General features: G+C 39.4%; 1 protein-coding gene across 1 annotated transcript in view; it reads right to left on the bottom strand.

Annotated features, from left to right (window-relative positions):
- ARHGAP18 (Rho GTPase activating protein 18) overlaps positions 1 to 16,843 on the bottom strand; it is a 171,296-nt gene that overhangs the window by 119,714 nt on the left and 34,739 nt on the right. The window lies entirely within an intron of this gene.

Raw genomic sequence — 16,843 nt, 5'->3', positions numbered from 1 at the left:
GGCGGGGCCCCTGCCAAGAAGGGCTGCCCGGCTGTCCAATGAGAAGGGCGGTGACTCAGAGTATTGTTTCAGCCCGGGCAATTGCAGTCCCAGGGCTTCAGTTAAGGGCTGGGAGTGGGGGGCGCTTGCAGCCCTCTCCTCCGGAGATATTCTGGTCTGATTACACTGCCAGCTGTAGAGTCCTCTCATCAGAGTAAGTACAAGCCGCTGGGTCAGGAAACAATGACTTCCTGCGGAGCCTTTTTTTCCCTTCCCAATTCCTGTTTCTATCTGATAATTTCTGCTACTTCATGTAACATGAGTAAGGGCATTTCTTGACCCCTTCACGTTCAGCGTTAAAATTAACCATAGCAACAACCAATGGACCTGCGACAAAACCCTGCAATACAGGTCACAAGAAAGGCTTTACCTTTGTGTCTGGTTTAAAAGTCTTCATAAAAATGATTGTGTCCCCTGGAATGTCTTCTTTCCCATAAAAGCCAATGTCAAGCTGAAGTCTGGCTTTTATCCAAACACCCTTCAGTACTAAAAAGAGGCACGTCTACTAATACTCTGTTAAACGTTACTGCTGAGAACAAAAACAAACGTACTTACCATTTGTTGAGGACCTACTGTACACCAGGCTCTGTCGGTGACAGGTGTTTCACAGGTAGTGTCTCATTCAATTCAGTTCTCTCTCTCTCTCATACACACACACACCCTACAACAGGTATCACCATCTGCATTCTGCAAAGTATAAGGAAAGTGAAGCTGAGGGGCACATGAAGGATCTTGTCTAAGATAACACAGTTGTTCTGTACCAGAAGCAGGACTTGAATAGAATTCTAGGCGAAATTCCATTCTTTTTAACTAGTATGCTGTTCTTTATCTTGTACACTAGGGAACAAGCTCAAAAGGTATGAAAAATTCAAGAGATGTTTCTGACCTTCCTCCTCTGAAAACTTCTACTCTCTTCTGTAAACCTAGTAGTCTGAATTGAAGTGGGTTTTCGTGGATCTTTATGATCCATTAGTGGATCTATCTAAAATTCCTCATAAAAAGTTTTCAACTTCATCATTCCATAAACATACTGTTGACACTTTCGTTATTTAAAAGGATCATGAGAAATAAGTACTTTATTCATACTTACTCTTAAAGTATCTAAAATTTATTTCTTTGAAATCCACTTTAGTATCTAGTGAACTCTTATTTACAAAAGTCTTCCTAAAAAAAAATCTTATTATAGCTTCTTGCCTTCCCCTCCACAATTAGTTGTTCAACTTTCCACTTCCATCCACACAGGGCTCTACTTGCTGTCTCCTTTCTATCCCCACTGCCTGAGTCTCCTCCGCACCCCATACTTAGGTCTTACTTCCAATCTTACAATGGCCTTGTTAGTTCATTTTCTTGCCTTCTCCCCTAAGTTATTTTGCAGATTATCATCACACCCAAGCACAGCACTAATGCATGTCTCGTCTTGCTTAAAAAAACTTTCACTGGCTCTCCATGGCTAACAGAACCAGTTCCAAACTTTTGAACAGACCACTGAATGTTCTTGCTACCTTACCCACACTAGTTTTTCCATCTCCTCTGCCAGGCACCCTTCCCTCTGGTCCCAGTGTCATTCTTTTCTCTTCCTTCCACATCTAACTTAATCCTTCCACAAAGTGGGCCTTCAGTGAAGCTTGACTGGATAAAGAACTGAAGGCATTTAATGCATCCTTATAAAGTACACTAAATTTTTAAATTAAAATTGGTAATACTAGACAAGTGATTCCCATGCACATACTAGTGTGAAGCTATGATGACATGCTTTCCAGTTCAGGCAAAATGAAAAATGCATGAAGAGAGGCAAAAAGGTAAGTCGATTAGAGTCCTTATGTGGAAAAATGATTAATGCTCCCCACATTCACCTTTTTTAATATATATACAGCAGTTCTGAAATGAAAAACTACAGAATCACTACCCTCTACAATCATTGGTGGCGGGCTGTACACTCTATCTTTTGGAAACTCTTTTCTTCTGTTGTCCTCTTCATCCCACTCCTTCCTTTCTCTTACTCCCTAGACCTCCTTTCTATCTTCTTCCTTCATTTCTCTTCTATTTTTCCTTCCTCCTTTGCTATATCCTCAGTCTGTTAGTGTCACACATCCCCACTGACAGCAATGAGCACTGCCAACTCTAATGAGACAACTCATGGTAAAGAGAGATTTTTGTCCAGTTTTAACCAAAATGATGATTAAGTTATATCTTTGCCTAATTATGCTCCCTCCACATGTTTGATAACAAATACAATATGCAGATTGAAATGTAACTATTTTACAAGTTCAAAATAATATTTGGGTTCACAGTAGCCATGCTTTTTAATTTTTGTGAGGCAGAAAATAAAACGTGGTACAAATTGATTTATACAGCTTAGTACATAAAATTTGAATCCTACTAATTTAACTTTCAGGTACATGGAAATCCTCTGGGCTCCTCTCCTCTCTGCCCTCTAAGCCCTGTTACTCCTCTGAGGATATGGCCTGTCACAGGCAGACAGCTGGCAGGATTGTGCCCTGGTGTACATAGCCTCAAACATAGGCTCAAGTACATGAAAAATAGCTTTCCGAATTTTCTTATGACCATCACAGAAGCAAACCGTACTATATATGCTCCTTTGAAAGGCTACTCTTGTTTTACATGCAAAACCCCATCAAGATTTAGCTAGAGTCCATCTCTTACACCACATCACCCTTCCTCATAGAGACACATGTTATGAAAAAAGTACTATTTTACTCCCTTCCGCAACCACTTTAAACAAACACTGAGACCCTAGCGTCCTGGAAGATGTTAATATTCCAGGCTACTGATTGCATGCCAAACACTTTCCTGTTATGAAACATCTTACAAAGTAATTAACAACATCAAGACAGTTGAAACATTCATTTCATTCATTCTCCTTAAATGGGGTGTACTGGATGACAGGGAGGAAAAAGGAAGCTGCAATTTATGTGCCCAGATAGGTTGTTAAAAATAGCGTGAAGATAGGATTGCAGCCGCAGACAATTTGACAACCATGTTCAAAAACAATGAAAAAAAAAATTCTTAGGTTCAGCGCTAGTCCTATCAAAGAGTTTATTAACTGGTTCTCAGATTTTCATTTAGGAGCCTATTTAGTTGTGTGGATTCTATTTTTGGTGTACCAAGATTGCAATGCAATCAACATATTTGTCAAAATTTTTCTCAGTTGGTTTCTGTTGCTTTAAATGGAATTAACTAAGGAGAATGAGTAGATTCAAACAAACTCTGCAAGATGACTGAAAGCCTGTATAGGGACACAAGGGCGTGTGAAAACTGACCTTTCAATTGGCAAAGTTAAACTCAATTTACAATAACATAACGAGAACTTGAATAAATTAGTCATCAACTGTGAAGTTAAAGTTTTACATGGGTGATCAAACCTAGATTTATACAGCAGCATTGACTAATGTGGAGGGAGTGTTCTAATACCTCCTAGCTGATGTTTTCTCAAGCCTTTGTATGAATAATTCTGGTGAGCCAATTCGGCGCTGGGGAACTGTGACTGAAAATTATTCCATATACAGATTCCAAAGCTGCTTCCTCGGGAATTACATTCATTGTTACTAATTCTGCCTCTGGAACAGCAAAGAAAAAGCCTTTTCCCTCTTTATGGACAGGTCTAAAACTTTCTGCATTCTCAAAGTTATTTTCTTAACTGTTCCTCCAGGAAGAAACACTAGCTGTGCCTGGGATAATTTGTAACTGCTGTTGCCAGAGGCTAATTTAGGCTTCTCGCAAACATCTAGAAAGTCTTTCTTACAGTTAAAGAGTTTACTACCAGTAAACAGTAATACCTAATGTTGAAGTGCTTACTCTTTGCTAGACATGGTACAGTCTCTTATTTGTCACAACAATCCAGAGAGATAAATATTAGAATTATGCCCCCTTTAGAGATGAGGAAAGGAGGTTGCCCAGCTAGTGGGCGGCAGAACCAGGACATGTCAACCTGGGTTGATATGATCATTGGGCCTGAGCTCTTAACCATTAGAAAGGTTACAGCTGTCCTGGAACAGACTCTGTTTTGTTTATGAAAAGGTCCACATGAATAATTAATGAGGTAAAGTAATCTACAGCAAATCTAAAGTGTTTAACCAAAAAGAATATTGATGTAAGTGCAATGCTATGGAGATGAACATTCAGACAGGCACAAACACATCAGTTTCTCTTCTGGTACTTTGACATCTCTTTTTCACATCTAATTACTAGAGGAGCATGGCATAGTATACATACTACTAGACAAGGTCATTATCATTATGCCATCACATCAAACATTGTTTCTGCTTATAGAAATGAAATACTCTGGCAATTAGGCTTCTAAACACACTTTTTACATTTTTGCAAAATTTTTTAAAATATCAGGCAGAGACAGATCTAGGTTTATGAACCCTGAAGATTACAGCATTTGTTAGATACAGGACCTTGGAAGCGGCTTTGCAAGAGCAGGACTCCAAAGGTTTAACATCATTTAGCTTCATGGTAAATCCACATCTTACATCAAAACTAGCCTACATTGGAAATTAGGCAAGAGAAAAAGTCAATGACCCTAAACTTTTCTTTGGTTTTCTCTTCGTTGCTGCATACCCATGTTACAAACACTTGCATTTAGAAGCACCAAGTAAGAATAATACAGTGTATTCTGTAGGTAGGTACACTCTGGAAAGGTAGTATTTTGCTTTTGCATAAAGACTCAATTTGAAATATCTAGAATTATATCAATACTTAGATTTGCCCCAAAGCAACAACTTTGTCTTGAAGTAGACTACAAAGAATGCGTATCTCCTTGTCAAGGAAAAGAAGCCTCTGTGATTGGGGAAGATTTGGTGAGGCTGAATATCTAAGGAAAGGGCTGAGTTGATTTGTGGCTTGGAGAAAAACAAGGAAACAGAAGCTACAGTTCTATTGAAAAAAATTGGTGGATATCCATTCTAAAATGAAAGTGGTTCTTCTAATGTTTTAGAGTAGTTCCTGGAATAGACCATTTTTTTTTTTACCAAAATACTTGATAAAACTGCAAAGACAGATGGCATCAAAAAAGAATTTCTATTTTGTGAGCCCTTTGGGAAATTTCTGTGTCTTCAAAAGTGGAGAAGCATAATTTTACTGGAAAAAAAATATCCTTGTACTCCATTTACGGATGGAGTACCTAGAATTTTCAGCAACTCCTTGGCGTTGTGCTTTGTCAGGTGAAGAAACTAGACTCTTATGTCATCATAGATCAATGCTCTCTACAAGTGTACACACTAGTCACAAAAAGTATTCTAGAATCATGCAAGTTGTCAATATCACCAGAGTGTGGGCCTTAATCACTAACTTTTCAAAAAGTGGTGTCACGAAATAATAGAAAAATACTAGTATTCTTTTGATTACACAGAGCTTCGGTAGTTTTCCAGGGGATGGCCAGATATGTTTGTATTTCCTAGAGAAGTTTTAGTTTTTAAGAAAAAAGGAAAACCCTCCAGATAATTTCAAAGAGGAATTTAATCAGGGAGTTGGACTCATTTAATATCAATTATTTCTGGTCAGTTGAGTGAGTAAATCTTTTCATTTTCAAAGGTGCAGAACAAGAAGATTTGTTCTGGACAAGCAGCCACCATGCCAGCAGAGGTTGGAAATTGAAACACTAGACAAATTTTTGCATGCCATAATTGAATGCTGGTGTAGAGAGAAACAACTTCTCAATTTCTCTGCAAGCAAAAATCTTAGGAGAGCTCTTTCTCAAGTTTGCTTCTACTGGATGAATGGGAGAGTAACAATTCTTGACTTCCTTCCATGACTTCAGCTTTGGGTCTTGGAGGATTCTTGACAGGCCTGTCTTGATGTCCAATACAGCAAGTTATAAGAATTCTAATTTTCTCTGCTGTTCCTATAAACCTATAGGAATCAGGATTTTCAGGAATTGTTATCAAAAGGAAATTAAAATGAATTATATATAAAAGAAAATAAGTACATTACTTTGTGGAGAAACATGCTTTTTGTTAAAATTTATTTTGGCAAGAATTTATTTTGTTTCTTGTTTGACCATTTGGCATATTATTTTTGTTTTTTGGAACTAATCATTAATTTTTTTCAAATAAGTGAGTCATAGTTCCTGGTAAAAAAAAAAAAAAAAAATTATGCCATATTCCCTCAATTCTAGGAAAAAGATGTTAACATTTTTAAAATTGGTATATACCTTGAAATCAATCAGACTGTTTTAAATGGTGGTAAGACTTTTACTTCCCTAAAAAAAATTCTCTTGGTTTGTTTTATAATTAATGGCAATCTGGAATCATTGAAATAAAGTATTCTGTCTCTGCAAAATTTTGGTATAATACCTTACTTTATTGGGTACAATGAATTTACTTCACTGGTTATAATTGACTTATTTCACTGGAAATTTATTTCTCTATGAAAGAATAAATTTCCAATGAAATATGTAAATTATATGAAGAATTTTTAGTATAACTCTTTATACTGGTGTTTTTGAGCCAGAGTCCATAGGTTTCAACAGATTCTCAATATGCTTTCAGAAAAGATGAAGAACCATTGCCCTAGACATTACTATAAAGGATTTTCACCCAAATGCCCCATACCTCACTCTAATTCAGAAAGATCTCCTTACATGATATCTTAGCCCCAAATTGTTTGTGTTCCTGAAATATACTCTGAAAATATCTAAAGAATTATTTGCTTTCAATTCTATTTAATAATTTGGCTAGCTGGCTTGTTAGAGAGGCTCAAAGAACATAGCTATAATCATGAGGACCTTGCCCTTCTATAATTTTAAAACAGACCCCAAATGATAGGGTTGAGTTGTCAGAAGTTATCTATATCTGTTCCCAACTACTTCTTTTATAGAAGCAGCTGCTAACGAAAAAAGGTGAAGCAACCACTGGTCAGGCAGATGGTTACAGAGTGAGGAAAATGCTGTATCCTGGCACCACATAAACTGCTCACGTTCAACGACTGCTCAACACGCAGTCCCCAGCTCAATCAAAATGTCTATGTAAGACCTGATGTCTAGCTCTTGTGAATCACTCCTAAATAATGTCTTCAAAATTTCTATCCCCCTCGCCCCCACCAAAACCCATATAGTTCTCTACAATTCAAATACTGAAAAAAACTTGGATTGTACTACACGGAGTAGAAAATATGATTTTCCATCAACCTGTCTTCCAGCTAACTATATTGCACTTTTGTATTTTTCCTTAAAAGTATGTAAGACATATATTCTTCCTTTCTCGATAATGAAATTATAGGTTTAATATGAGATATGTCACATTCCTGCAGGGAAGGATTAATAAGTAACGATAAACGTCATAAAATTCCGTGCAGGCGTCATTCCAAGCACGTCACAATGCATTCTACATATACAAATACCCACCAACACTGGAGATTAGACAGAGTCAGGAAGAAGAGCTTTTATCACAAGTTGGCGTGAGAGCAAAGAGCAGGGAGAGAAGTGCCTTGGTGTGACAAAGGCAGGTGATTCTTTCAGAATTTCCATGCACATGTTGGACCACATCACTCCCTCCTCTTAATCAGAAGTTGTTTTTTTAAATTTTTCCAGCTGAATATACCCTTCCAAGTCTTTGAGTTCAAGTCACACACTGTGATGTTCTGGGAAATTTATATCACTCTAAGTTACCAAGAATTCAAATCACAGCAGTCGAGCCACATTTAGGTCACGAAAATGAGACATGCATCAGAATTCTCCTCACAGCCAGTCTGCCCCCCTCAAAAGTAATCCTAGTCTTACCTTGCAAAGATCATCAGAATAAAGCCTGGTGAACACAGGAACACCTCACTTAGAGAAGACAAAGGGAAATGTGCAGAGCCCACGAGAATCAGATTTTTTTCCAGAGACTGCCTTCACAGTATTCTGTGAAGTCTATTATGAGCATTCACATATTAGAAGGATATATATTTTTTAAAAAAAACTTGTTGGAGCCACCATCAAACATGAAAAAACGACTTTTCAAATGTTTCGGTCCAGAGCAAACATTCTACCACCTCGATGTGAACGAGAGGCACAAAATGAGCCCGGTGGAGACTCCTTCAATGGCCCAAGAGCAGGCACCAGGCGCCGTCCACGGCCTTCTGGGCTACTTTGAGAGAGACTAGTAGGCCTGCCTCTAAAAAAAACATGACTCTCGAACAACCCACAGTTTCACCACCAAAGTCACATGTGGGGTTATACTGCATAGCCACTGGCTCACGTCAACAGATAACCTGAGGTATAGACGGGTCAGATACCACCCAGCCCCCAGGAGTTTATGTTCCGTAAATGGATGAATGAATACCCAAATGCTAAGGGAACAACCAAAGGAGGTACAGAATTCCAAGATCTATTAAGGTTTCAAGAAAGGGGACACAATTAAAGTAATGTGCAAGCATGATTTTTTCCCCCGAGCTTTCTGTATTAAACGTTTATTTCACAATTAGAGAAAATGCTAGTAAACATATATCAAATAACAACAACCCACTAGGTCTTGAATTAGGGTGGGTAGAGCAGGGCTTTCCACAAGGAGAGAGAACAAAAGAAGCTAAGGCAGGGATTCCGGCCGACTGCTTCCACAAAGTCAAGGCGTGTTCACAAAGTGCTGTGAAGGACGCAAGGTGGGGGAGGGGAGGCAGGACAGGGAGATGCAACATAAAAATACATAAATTCGTACCAGGTGTTCAGAGACTTCTAGTGCCTTGCAAGTAGTTAGTCGATATTCCATAAGCAGCAGGGACTAATCAAAGGTTACTGAGCAAGATAGTAACATAATCAGCTCTGCGGAAGAAAGAACACTATGGTGGCTATAAATAGCATGGATGGGAGGAAAAAGAAAAGAGATCCTTAGGAGGGCACTACAGTGTTGCTTATCAGTTAGGAGGGTGCTGTAATACTGCAGCAGCAGCGGCCCACTGGCCTGTGCTTCACCTCCTCTCCCAACCTTGCTACCTACAGCAGTGAGCGGCACAGAGACATTGTAGCAAGACACACTTTAGGACCTGGTGGATGCCTGGAAGTGGGAATGGAAGAGGGAGGAGGCCAGAATCACCCCCTGGCTTCTAACCTGGATGAATGGAAATGTCTAACAAGTGGTTAGAAACAAAGTTGTTTTGGGGACAGGCTCTGATATGTTCCCACAGTGGGAAGGCCTCAAGCGACACGCAGTTATGCGGTCCCTGGTGACATCGGGTAGGTGAGGAAAATTTTCTTTTCATACCTGAAGTGTTGGAGTTCTCGCCAGCCCTCCCTAAGAGAACTAGTAGCCCACACATTTTCGTGTGCCCACCTCATTGAGAGTGCAGCATTTACCCCTTTCTCAGGGACGCTGAATTTCCACACTGGGAGTCCACTTAGACCCGTCAAACTTCAAAACCGACAACAAAAATTGTTAACCATGGGTAAAAGATTAAAAAAGAAGGGAAAAAGAAAGATGAGAAAGTTGAATTTATTGAGCACCTATCAAGTTTTAGGCAGTTGCTAGGCCCTTTAAATTTTTCTCTCTTCACATGGGGATGATAAGCTTTCAGACGCATCAGTGCACTGCTCACTATCACACAGCCAGCCCTTGGCAGCCTGGAAGCCGGCTCGGCTCACTCAGAAACCCAACTGCAATTTCAAACAGCAGGCACTCATATCCTCTTCATTGAAGTCTGATGATATTTTCTTACTGAATTAAGTCTATTTCCTTGTTATTTGATCCATTTGCAACCTAATTAAAAATGTGATTACCAAATAGGAACAAGAAATGCTGAGGCTAAAAGAAAAAAGCTTGTAATTAAAATTTCCCAGGCTAAACTGAGAAAACACAAAAGCAATTTCCACAGCACCTACAGTGATTCCAACCTAGAGGTTTAGGGCCTGGGGGTCTAATATCCACTGTCTACTGGTCTATCATAGTATAGTCTGATCACGCACTTTGGGTTTCGCAGTAAGCCCTAAGGTTTTGGTGCTTACCTTCAATTTCAATCCATCCTCATAGTTTTGTTCTATCCAAACAAAAGAATAGTATGAATTGATTTACAGATCACAATACTTTTGAACATTTGGTTTATTCCATCTTGAACCAATTTTCTGTGAACAATGAGATGAGGAAAACATCTGCTCCCAAAAATGCGGGGCCAGGTGATATAACATCCTTTTCCCTCTTCCTTTTCCTTCTCTTTAAATAGAGACCCATCCTTGTTTACAGGATGAGGGCAGGAGGTAAAATCCTTTCCAAAAAGGATGTAGTATGTGATATTGTTATTAAGGTATTGTGTAAATTGTTACACAGGCTGCCTAAGGAAACTGACCAACAAAAAAGTAGCTAAGCTCTCACCTATGTCAATAGTTACCTGTGAGCAACCTAATGGAACTCAGGGGAATTATGGAAAATCAAAGGCTCCAGAGAGGTCTCTCCCTTAACTTACTTGTGCAGCTAAGCCTTGGTTTCTGAACCTGTAAGATGGAAATTACATGTTCCTACCTGACAGGGCTGTTGTAAGGTACAAATAAGCTGGTGAAGAGAAAAAAAGAAGAAGCATTCACTGAATTTGTTCATTGAATGTCTATATGGTGCAGACCCCTAATCGTACAGATGAGAATACAGCAACTCAAAGACTAATGTCAGGGCAAGCTTATTGCCCAGATTTAAAACAAACATACAAAAAAATGGCAGAGCTAGGATTCACAATAAAATTCCTTTGATCCAAAATCCATGCTTTTCCCATTATTCTATCCTGTGTATAAAGCAGCATATGCATTATTAAGGTAAGTTTAGTCTTATCATAATTTACCAAATCTAAGAAACCTATCTTATTAGACTTATCATTCATTATCTGGAAACCACTGGTAAAGAAAAAATACTGCCAATAATATTCTGAACACCACCAATTGTAAGTTTCATTCCAATTTCAGAGCTATTCAAATGTGAATGAAACAAATATACTTCCTAGAATTGATGAAATACAGAAATTGAATGACCAAGTAGAACCAATTTTTTAATTTCACCAAAAAAGTCACAAATTTGGTTCTTTTAAGATGTGTCACATATTTCAAATCATTAATAAATGATACTGATAGAGTCATTTATTCAATCGAGAATTTATACATTTATGTAACTACTATCTGCTTAGCTCTGTCTCAACCTTCAAGGACATATTACCAAAAAATAGCAATCAAGTTACCAAACATGTTACCAGAAAATAGCAACATTACCAAAAATAGCAATCAAGTAAGTGCTCTGGGTATGAGACTAGAAGACTGCAAAGGTAAGAGAGAGCTCAAAGCAAGGATAGTCAGTTCTTCCAGGAATGCAACAAGTTGTCAGTCTCTTCATGGAAACACAAAAGGTGAGTTAGTTACAAGTAGTTACTTAATCTTCAACTCTTACAAATAATTGACTTCAATGCAAAGCTCCCGTTTTCAATATGAAAACCCCTACTCTAGATTTCTTTATTTGGTTATCTATTTATCCTTCTTCATCTGTAAGAAGGCTCATCGCCTTTCAGAGTGACACAGACACCTTGCAATGGGGCATGGTTTAATTGGAAGCTACCCAGGTCTGGCTTCTTCCAGACTTTCCTGTTACCACCTATACCCATCTCATTTCCTGGCTTGGTTTTGGGACTCCTGGAAAGACTCTGGGATTGTCCCTTGGCTGATCCATACCGCAGGATTTTCACTGAGCCAGTCTTGCTGGGACAAAATGCTGTTTTCTCTAGGAGTGCACATGAACCCTCAGGAAGTCCTAGAAACCATCTGATGAGGCCTGGATCACTTGGCAAGGACATAGCTTACTTCCTTTCAGATTTCTGATTTGCACCAGCCAGTGAACTTATTGTAATCTGACAGATTTCAGATAGAAACACAACCATTCCTTTCTCAATACCAAAGTCGCTCACCCAGCCCATTAATTGATACAGCAAACTTTAAATTAATTAATAAAAGAAGAAAATTCCTAACTACCTTTTGATAGTCGTGGAATATTCTCTTAACTCTCCATTTCCTGGATTAATGTGAGGGTCACTAAACTGGCCCTAGAATATCACTCATGGCATAAATATCATCAGGTCGTTTGTTTATTGCTCTATAACAATGTGTTCCTTGGCCACTCATCAGTTTTTTCTTTCAGCTGATACTTGTGCCATGCACCAACCAGTGCCAGGCTCTGTATTCATAGGTGGTAAAAAGTTGATGAGCAAGAAATAACAAACTTGCAAAAAGCTAGTGGACCCAAATCCTTAGATCCCCAGTTGCATTTATTGTGTCAATTACATGCTACTCTTTGCTATTTCATTTCTATTATCTCAGTTAATCCTCTCTCTTTGCCTCTATTGGACAAATGAGGAAACTGAAAGATTAGTCAGAAAGATTAAGCGATTTACAAGAGAGAAAACCACCAGGGTTCAGATTTAAACTCAGGTCTCCTGACTTTAAATCAGTCACCCAATCTGTTTATTAAGGCTTGTTGCTCATGGCATCCATTCCAAAGGAATATTACCGTGCAGTTAGAAGTTCCAATCTCAAGCAGATTTGTACTGAGTTGTTTTGAGCATTGTTGCATAAAATTAATGGAAACTGGGAGCACAAATTACTAGCAGCTGAGCAGAGTACTAGAGCTGCAGTACTCTGAACACTATGAAGTCCTTCAACTAAATAGGTAGACAATTAAGACACCCTCTTATTTAATTTGACAACAGAAATACCACGGATCCATATTTTAATCATACAAGGGCCCTACACATTTTCTCTGTAGTGAGGGAGTCTAATCCCTTCAAGGGAAAAATTAAGCTATTTATATTTCCAGACTTTGTATGTGTTAAAGTTATAACATAGTCATTGGAATCTCATTATGGTGAATTCTAGGTTCATAATGAAGGATTGTTCCAAAGGTGACGCACTCTTATGCTGAGATAATAGTTGGTCCCAATAACTACATCCCCTTGATCAGAGTCAGCTATGCAGCAGAGCACTTAACTTCCTACTTACTTCCCTCTCTCTCTGTACCGTGTCCCAACATAAGAGGGATTTGAGGCTGGCCATTTTAGTTCAATGTGTACCACTAAGCCACATACAGAGCCTAGCATTTTAAAAAGTGAAAGCCTTTATTTCTCACAGGGAAGTACTAGCTATTAACTTAGATCTCCCTCGGACATTCTCTAGAAATGTCCAATTACTGAAGTATGAACAGCATTTCAACCTGTGATCATTTCACTATTACATGATCCCATAGAATATGTCTGGCCTTTATTCTACCACTCATCCTTTTATACCGAAGTTGTTTATACTTCTGCCAACTCCCTCCCCTGTGCGCACACGCGCACACACACGAGGACTCCATAGGATTATATGGTCCTCTAGGGTAGAGAGGTTCTAACCATCTCTGCACTCTCCATATAAAGTCTGCACATAGTCACTCATTAGTATTTGTTGACCAAAGTACCCATGTAAAAGCCACTGATCTAGCCAAGGGCACAAGTAAAAACCTCGAGTCCTGCTTCCCCACAGAAGGGAGAGGATAGGTCAGTGAGAACCCGTGAAAACAGCATAATAGAAATGCAGCAGATTTGGGCCCCTGCTGAAATCGTTTTTCGGCTGATAAGATAAATGCTGGAAGTCTGTGGTAAGAATAAGCTATTCTACTGAATCTGTCATTGTTAATACAACTCTCTATCACTTATGAGGGAAAAGCAACTCAACTACACATTCTGAAATAGGGAAGGAAAAAGAATCATTTTCATTCTATTCTCTTAGCTCCTCTTTCCTAGAGAAACCAGAATCACTACCACACTAGAAATGACTAATTTGTCCGTAGTCTTAGCCTATCTTTATCTTCCTGGGCTGCAGAACACATGACAAAAATGCATCGAGAGAAGCACGCAAAGTCCCTAATTTCCTGCAGCACAGCATAAACTACCACTGGCATCACTAATCAACAACTATAATTAAGCCTAATTATAAATTACAAGTATCTTATTTTAGAAGACCTTTGCTTTATAAATCCTAGACATTAGAGACATTATTAACTTAGCTGCTTGAAATTATTCCAGGGCCGGAAACATCCTTTGTGCATTCTTGCCTCATGTGTTTGTCTGGAAGCAGCCCTGCAATGAGGATCCTACCCTTAGGTTCACAGGGGTCAGAGGCAGCGATCCACTTGGTATGAGTTGAGCCTCTCTGAGAAGGGGACTGTATGCCACCTACCCAAATCTCTCTTCTATTTACACCTGTAACATCCCCTTGGGTTTCAGTTTCTTTTAACGGCTCCCCCATGAGCCTGGTGTGATTTTTGATATGAATAGTCCCAGGAAATGTGGTAAACTCCAGCCCTGTCAGTTTAACAAAGACCTGAATTTAAGGGAGAGACCCGAAATGGGAAAAGAACTATCAGAAAAGGAAGAAACAGGTCCACTACAGAATATACACAAGTGCCTGGCAGAGTACACAAGCCCCTTGTTTCCAGCTCTGAATCACCATCGTTTATGTTTTGGTTGGGTTTTGAACATTTCCAACTATAATTGAGACAACCAAAGTATTATCTTTGCCAGGTGTAAGTACTGGTATAAAATAGGAAGGAGAAACCACTGTGGTCATTTGGGATGCGACAGCCCAGTGATGACCTGCTGTTTTCTGAACTGTAAAATGCACTGCACATGGGGACCTCTGTGCTCCTTTTCAGCCCCAACACAATAAGTCTAGGGTACAACACTGCGTGAATTTCCCTGACAGTGTGATTGGACCACACTTTGCACATTGGTAGGTTACGTAGATTTAATGGTGATAGTCACCAACTGATTCAAGGCCCAGTGTCCAAAATCCCTGACCTCTAGAAACACTGGATGGCCAAGGGTGGTGAGAGCAAGCTCAATAGGGAGGAAATGTTTGCTCCTCTGCCTCCTCCTCCTTGAAAGGCCTTTTATAGGAAACTGCAAATCATTAAGGGGGGCTGCGGGAGAGCAGCTGTCGTAGGTGAGTGTCACTGACTCTTTTGCCTGGAACACTGTTGATGGTGGTGACTATTAGCCATTCCTGACACTCACAGGATGCTGAACATGTGTCAAGTACAACGGCTAGTAGACATGGTCTTCCCGTCGAAAGAGAAAGGTAGCATAGCAAGAACTTGCTTTGGAAAAGAAAGCTTAGTATTAGGGGTTTAACTTAACAGTTCGGAGTTGACTTTATCTCAAAGCATATCAGCAGCTTGGATCACGGGACTGTGGCTTGATCAGAACATCTCTTCTAAACACAGGCATCACAGCACCTGCCACTTCCACTCCCCTGCCCACAGTCCCTGGAGAAGGGGCAGCCAATCCCCAACAGCCATGTTCTCTACCCTCTACCTCTAGCCAGAGCTAAAGATTAATCCAGCGGTATCAGTAGTAAAAAGACCAGCAGCTTCAGGACATCTAGTTTCCAGAACTGATGTTGATGCTAATTTGCTCTGTGAGTTTTTGCAAGTAACCGTTGTATGCTTCAGTCTCCTCATGGGACAACGACAGTGTTAGATCAGATGGGCCCCCAGGTCCCGCCCACCTTTAATGATCTGTGACAGTAATACAAATCCTCTAAATAGTGCCATGGATTATGCTTGCTTACTGTGTACCAGGCACCACACTAAGTGCTTTCATCCATCATCTACTGTAATCTTTACAACAATAGTGTATGTGACGGTAATATTATTCCCACTTTATAGATTAAAAAAACTATCAAAGACTCAAAGACAGGGTTTACAAAGGGGTCTACCCTGCTTATACTTTTCTTAAGTCTTTTTAGTTAAAAGGTATGCTTTGTTTAAAAATCACACACAAATTCACCGTGGGCAAACCAAAAAAAAAAAAAATCTCATAAAACCAGATTAAAAATAAAATGAAATCGTATTTTTATAACTGTTCTATTTTACAATTGACGACTTTACTTTTTACTCTACTTTTTAAACTGCCAAATCAAGTGAATAGATTCATTCTTTGAAACACAATGTTGCATAAATCTCCATGATTCCTCTGACAGGCGTCTAAGAAGATGTATGACTGCTCTACTCTGGTACTGAAATAAAAGCAGCCCTAAGAAAACTCATCTGTATCTGGGTACTTGTGTTAAAAATGCCTTAGCCAGGGGTGACTCCACTTCAGGGCCAAATGCTTTTCATCCACCTGTCACTTCCATCAAGCATTAATATGAAAAGGCAATATTTTTGCCAGTTAGCATAATGAGGTGAACTCTTAGCTTTAATTTGGTTGCCACCTGCTGGCTGAAAGACAAAATCATCCCTTGGCAGCAAAGACAGCTTGGTAACTCAGGACAAATGTAAACCAAAGAATTCTCTGTCATTAGCATAACAAGCTTGGGTGACATCAGGTTACCTTCTAAAGGGGAAGGGGACTAATATTTAATGTGTCTATTGTATGCCAGAAGCTTCAGATGCATTATTACATTTAATCAGCCCCCAACTAGGTGACTGACCTGAGTATCAACACCACCATTGTAAAGAAGAGAAAACAAGCCACTGCCTTCAGAGTCCATGACCAAAAAGTGCCAAGGAATTCAAAACCAGGTCCCACTCAGACATCAGCTTTCCTTCATCACCAACACACACTCTTCTCGTTACTCATGCTTCTTCTCTACATGGTATGTCCAAGTAATCCCACGCTGTAAAGAAAATACTGATGAGTTGAGACTTAGAAGCAGAGCTACAACTCATTGCAGAGTCACAGAGCCTTCGTGGGATTTCATAAGTCAAGAAGAGACAAGCCAGATAAACACTGCATAAATTTGGCAGGCGAGCCATCAATGATGAGTCAGAGTAAGGGAGAATGAGAATACTGTAAGAGCCATCAATAAAAG

Source organism: Equus quagga, chromosome 11 (genome assembly GCF_021613505.1).
Source record: "Equus quagga isolate Etosha38 chromosome 11, UCLA_HA_Equagga_1.0, whole genome shotgun sequence".
Taxonomy (NCBI): Eukaryota; Metazoa; Chordata; class Mammalia; order Perissodactyla; family Equidae; genus Equus; species Equus quagga.
This window is presented reverse-complemented; position numbering and strand designations above follow the sequence as displayed.